At 42.4% G+C, this 6,167-nt stretch overlaps 1 long non-coding RNA gene across 1 annotated transcript; it reads right to left on the bottom strand.

Annotated features, from left to right (window-relative positions):
• Positions 1-2,464: 2,464 nt before the first annotated feature.
• LOC308478814 lies at positions 2,465-3,402 on the bottom strand. Its single transcript, XR_013987306.1, has 2 exons — positions 3,291-3,402; positions 2,465-2,761 (listed from the first exon to the last, which is right to left on the bottom strand). It is a non-coding gene; the product is annotated as an uncharacterized lncRNA (long non-coding RNA).
• Positions 3,403-6,167: the final 2,765 nt, after the last annotated feature.

The raw sequence follows: 6,167 nt of genomic DNA, 5'->3' as shown, positions 1-6,167 counted from the left end.
TCATCGAAGGAGGTACTGAGCAGGATATTTCCTTGGAGAAGGTCTTTTGGCCCTTATCCCCTAGTGCTTTTCTTTCTTAGGGTACTCAAGAGTACGCACCATTTTGCCTAAAGACAAAGCACTGGTTAAAAGTATGGAATGTACTGTAACAAAGCGTGTTCTCCCTCATGGAGAGCACGTGTTGTGGTGGGGTCTGCCGAGCCACCCCTCTGTTGCCAGGCAGGATTCCTAAAGAGGGCCTAGGGCAACGATTGGCTGGCTGGGTTGCTGGGGTAAAAGTTATGTTGCAATTTGGGTGGGAGGGGTAAAAGGTTTTAAATACTCTGCACGCAGCCTGGAGCTTTCTCTTTGCTGCGTGCAACGGATCACCTGCCCACCCGCCCTAAATTAAGGGGTTTTTTGTGTCGACCTTGCTATGCCTGTCATGGGGTCGTCTGCCATTGGGGCAGGGGCCTGGTAGGAATTTTGTCCATCTGGCTGATTGGCTGGGCCATTTGGTTTTTGCCTACTGCGTAGCAAATCGTCACAACTTGTAAGGTTGCGGTTAGGCATTGGTTATAAATTGGTTGGAGGAGGGGTAAGGATAGGCTGGGCCTGCCCCTCCATGGTTGCTGCGGAAAGGGAATTCCATTAAAGGAATCTAGGGGCTTGCCATCTTTTCGTTCGAATCCCTGCAAAGGGGCTAGAGCCGGCAAGTCTCGGGGAGCATGTGGGGAGAGGTGAGGGCCTGTGACTCAGCTCCATTTCCCCCCGATATTGTTTTCCCTTACTGGCTTTTGGTGGTGCCCGGAAGTCAGTTCTGTCCCCAGGCGGGGGGACATATAGTCTTAACCAATGCCTAAACAACCACTCACGCTTATGTATTTCAATAAAGTTGTGGCTAAAATTATGCCAAAAACCTTAAACAAAAATAATGTGTGTGATGTGAGCTATTTGGGGGGTGGCTTGGGGACCTCAACACGCAACTTCATGGTGAGTACTGGCACCTTTTTTTTCTAGAAGATAAGCTCTGGGTGTAGGGCTTCCCCACTTTGCCAACTCCTCTTCAATCAGTATGATTACAGCGCGCTTATGTGTAATAATTTGCTGTATTCTCCTCCTCCCTCTTGCCAAAGCCCAGTTTCCACATTTCCCAGGTGCACCATTGAACAGAACACACTCTGGCAAAGGCACTGCATCCATGATTTGTAATTTGCCCTAATGGCACTCCAGGGATGTAAACTTGAGTTACAGATTATTTATCATATCAGTGGGGGAGAAAGTCTAATTCATTACAGCTAGTTAATCCTACCAGATAGGCTACAAATAATAACACTGACCTATGTCACTAGGCTGCTCTAGGGATTACAGAGAAAATCTATGCGCAGTGTTACTGTTGTGCCTGCAGGTGCACATGCAACCACAGGGTCGCCTTCCCCACCCCCATGGAAACATGTGCTCTAATGTCACCAATAGGTAGCTTTTTCTCTTTGTGTGGTGCCCATGGCAGTTCTCAGTTTTGCAAATTTGCCCATGGGCTCAGAAAGGTTGGTGACCCCTTGGGGTAGCATATTCAAGAACTGCACTAAGTGCTTGATATGTTTCTATGCAGATAGAAAGGATTCAGTCTCATGGATTGGCAGAAGTGGTTAGTGGATCAAGCACTGCTTTAGTTATCTGCGAGTGGTCTTGGCTCCTGCACCTCTTGTCCTTTAGATGCCAGTCCTTATATGTAAAGTTGTCCATGACACTGGTTTCTCTGAAGCCACGGCTAGCAAGCACACCAGCAATGTTGCTAGGGCAGTGAGGTTGCAACAGAAACCGGAGAGCTATATGGAACCCACTATTGTGAATAAGTTCAATATGTGTTTGTTTGTCCAGACACCATAAACACAGCACACCTGATTTTTGATCCTTGCCTGATGAGTGGTGGGCAAATCACATCTTAGAACCATTAACAAAAATAGGTTTTACATAAACTTCCACTATCAGGCAACAGAAAAATTCCCCAAGGGGAGAAGCAGCTGTGTAAATGTACCCTTGCATTGTATCAATTGCCTTTCAAAGAGACCAAAGCTGTAATTACCATCTTAGCTTAAACACATGCCCACTCAGACATAGGCACGCATAGCCAAGAATATAGAGCTGCATCTTATAGGTGACCAAGAGACTGAAATCCCATTTTTCAGGTATGTACTGGGACATTTTCAGGGGCCCCCTTTTCATAGCAGCTCCTTGTTCCTCCTGAAAAGCCAACCAAAAGCGCCATCCGAAACACTGATGTCTATTTGACCACTTCAAAGAACTTATTACTGTGAGTGAGGAGGTTTTTCCAAAGCAGTTCTAATTCTTCTTCCTTAAGTAAAAAGAGGTTGGAATATTTTGAAAAGAAAACGTGCAACCTTGCTTTCCAAAGAAACATCTCTAGGGTAGCTGCATCACACACACATCCCAAAAAAGGACAAAGGAGACACAGACTTGCATAAAAATGTCATATGCTCATTTATAGAGTTGCCCTTATTACTATTATTTCAATAGGGTAGACACACAATACATCTCACATTAGTGGGAAAGGCAGGGACCCAAGTGATATGTGTATCTGCTCAGTATGGTAACTTCAAGGCCCTTGCTGTCTCTTCTTAGGGTTCTTTGTCTGTAAACCAGATTTGGACTGCACAGATCTTCAAATAGTGAGGATGCTCTCAAACAGAGGACTGTCTCATGTAAAGCAAGACATCTGGCCACCCTAGTATTTCAACTTTTTCATAGTAAGATCCACTGACTAAGAGAGAAAAGAAAATACCTGTGCTTCAGAAAGCAGAAAAGTACCACTAGACCAATAATAAATATCCTCAGTGTATGCAAGAAGGAAAGTAACAACCAACAATCCCCTCTTTCCCCTTTTGGGACTATAAATTACCTGAAGCAATTTCTGTAATGGGACATGATACTTGTACAATGATCCTGCACTAATTTTACAAAGCAAAACCTCACTTCCTGATGGAAAGAGTACAGTAGAAACTCCGCCTTCCATTAAAGATCTTCAGTAGGTTCACATAATTAATGGAGAACACGTCATAAGGAAGCTTAAAAATTCAAGGTAGAGTACCTTTCTTACCCTGTCTAGGCTCTCTCCCTCTCCCTCCTTCCCCCCACCTCTCTCTATATAGCCGTAACAAAGAATGCAATTGTTGTAAGATATTGCTGCCCATCTAAATTAGTCTGCCACTGTGATTACGGAAGGACATAGATTCAATTGCACTTTCTGTGTGCAGAGCTACTGGGAAAATCCCCAGCTTCTTGGTACTTACCAAATTATATCCTTCCTTATCTCAGGAGCAACAGTCTAGTAGGTGCACATTGCAACTCTAGGGTGAAACACATGGTACTCTTATCTCAAGAGCACTTACAAGGAGCTCACAAAAGTTGTTAATTATTAACCTACCTTCAGGGCTTACCCTATTAGTTCAAGTCTGACTTTTAGGTATTTACTGTTTAAACCCAGGCAAGTATCAAACGCTTCCTTCAAGAGGATCTGCACCACTACATTCTAGATTGTTCCTATGCTTGGCTCTCATATTAGACTACTTCAAGCCTGCAGAGTTCAATTATGTGTAGCATTTGTATGTTTATATTATATTTGCCAAAATGGACTGGGAACATGCTCAAGGCCCTAAGTTAATCAGAAATTCAGATAATCAAGAATGCTGTTTGCACAGGATTATGATAATGCCAGGCTACCAGAAAGACAAAGTAAATTTCGATAGCAGGGCAATCTGGCTCATTGAGGCTCAGATAAAGGAGATGCTACTGTAGGTAATAAAAGGTGTTCAATGTATCTGTATTGCAGGTTCACAATTCTAGCTTTCTTTTGTCCAAAAGAAATAGGAGTTGTTATTAGGAATATATGTGTGTGCATACGGAAATTACATAAGTAGACAAGCAACGTGCACAGAATGGAAGCAAAATCAAATGCCCAGTTCATATATTACCATGAAAGGAGATATCTTTCAGCCATCTCCAGCCCACCCTATTATCATGGGGTTGGGGAGCTTCATTTCACAGTCATCAATCAATCAATCAATCAATCAATCAATCAAGGCAGTTGGTCCTGGCAATGTAAAGTGACAATACAATCCTGTTAAGCCAAAGCTTGGCTCTTGTACAGTTTATTGCTGCAACACGGCATTCCCCAACCAAGTAGAAAGTGATTTCCAGAGGCTACATACCAAAGAAGCACTGCTATTGTATCTGTTTTCAAAAGCTGGAGAATGGCAACTAAAGAACCAGGCTCAAGTCCGTAATACCAATTCCTGTTTTATAGGTCACCACTTGCCATAATCCCAGAGTCCATCAGTGATCAGGGCATGGAATAAGAGGCTGGCTGAAGAACTGGACCAGCGTCCTGGATATGGTGCTGGAGTTGAGATTGACAAGCAGAAGCCTTCTGAACTATGTCCCAGGCTACCACATCTGGGATCCTCAAGCGGGAGGGCCATAGCTCAGTGGCAGAGCACATGCTCTGTATGCAAAAAGTTCCAGCTTCAATGCCAGGCATTTCCAGGTAGGACTGGGAAGGACTGCTGCCTGAAACTCTGGAGATCCATCTCCAGTCAGTGCTTCCCTTCCTCCCCATATACAGGATTGGTGCAAACCTAATCCTGGAATAGCTACACTAGCAATGCAAGGATCTCTCCCTTGCTAATTTATTTGCTGTATTGTGAGCATCACATCATCTGACGTACATTGGTACGTCTGGGAAAGACTGATTGATCAGTGCTCCAACTCCACTTGGTGTGTGAAAATAACTTTACATTCCTGTGTTAGGGAAACTTGATATTAAGATGTGCAGCTGTGATATTCTGCTCTTCTGCAGTGGAAAGTGATGTTCATATAGTGAACGTATTCTTGGCTGTTACATTTATGCCCAAAGTAGATTGTCAAGAGGTTCTGTACCTTGCATTCAATTTCATCGACACAAGTTGATTGAGTTTGTGTTTGCATGATGGTGATAGTTTGATACTTTAATAATGCTACCTTACCTTAGGAGTAAGGAAAAACAAACAAAAACCCTGCTTGTATTATTATAGGCCTTGCATCTTCCTTCACATGTGTTCGGTCAACTTCAAGTGCTTATAATGTGTGTGCAGAGTTATTTGTCATTCTGTCTCATTAGGTTGGTCAAGCCTAGTTTAAATCTTGATGCCCACCCCATTTTTTTCTTTTTCTTTCTGGAAAAAATCCATTGTATGCTGCAGATGTAATTAATGGAAAAGTAATTTGCTGATATCTCTTCAGACTTGCTTTGTGGAAATGTACAAAACTAATCTCACCAAACAAAATGCAAAACAACAGTTGAAAGTGCGTCCTTTAACCTTTCAATGAATTTTAAAAATGCCTATTGGAGCTGCACATTAATAAAGGCTGTTAAGCTCAGTAGAGTACTTTATATTCATCTGTGCTTCATCAGGCAGGTTCATGGCCTCTGCAGAACTGCAGCAGCTCCCTCTGTTCTGAAAACAGTATGGGGGAAGAATGGTAAGTACCATTTGGTAATTAGAAAATGTTACTAGAATTGTTACGGAGAAAACAGCTAATGCTAAGTATGTTTCCGGAATGAAAATATGCAGCACTAAAGATTGCAAGAGGGGCAGAAAAAGAAAGAAGAAAATGTGGAACATCTTCATATGAAATCTTATTCTATAGCACAGGGTCTTCCACTCAGTGACCTCACCCAGTTCTGTGTCCATTGAATACCTGCACCAGTCAGTCAAAAATTTAACAATTAAAATAGCATGGGTTGGACAGTAAAGGAAAGGGTGAGCCCAATGTCACACAGGAGAGCTCTGTAAAAATGGAAGACCGGTGATTTACAGCAGTTGTTTTTTAAAAAAATATTACAATGAAAAGCATTGGGATTGAAGTGGCATTTCTGATAATGTCATTATTAAAACTACAAAATTCAGTGTTTTTTCCTGATTGCTCCATCTCAAAAAGCGTATCATAGACCTGGAAAGAGTACATAAGCGTCTTTTCTATGAGGATAGGTTGAAGTGGTTGGGTTTTCAGTTTAGGGAAAAGGGTGACAGGAAGGCTGATATCCTAACCTCACTTGTTGGGTGAAAGTGATATTGAATTCAACAGTGCATACTTCTACATATTGTTATTACTGTTACAATTTATTACCC

Source organism: Podarcis pityusensis (assembly GCF_964106645.2).
Source record: "Podarcis pityusensis genome assembly, chromosome: 6".
NCBI classification, from domain to species: domain Eukaryota; kingdom Metazoa; phylum Chordata; class Lepidosauria; order Squamata; family Lacertidae; genus Podarcis; species Podarcis pityusensis.
Note: the sequence above shows the minus strand (reverse complement) of the source record. Positions and strands in the feature narration are given on the sequence as shown.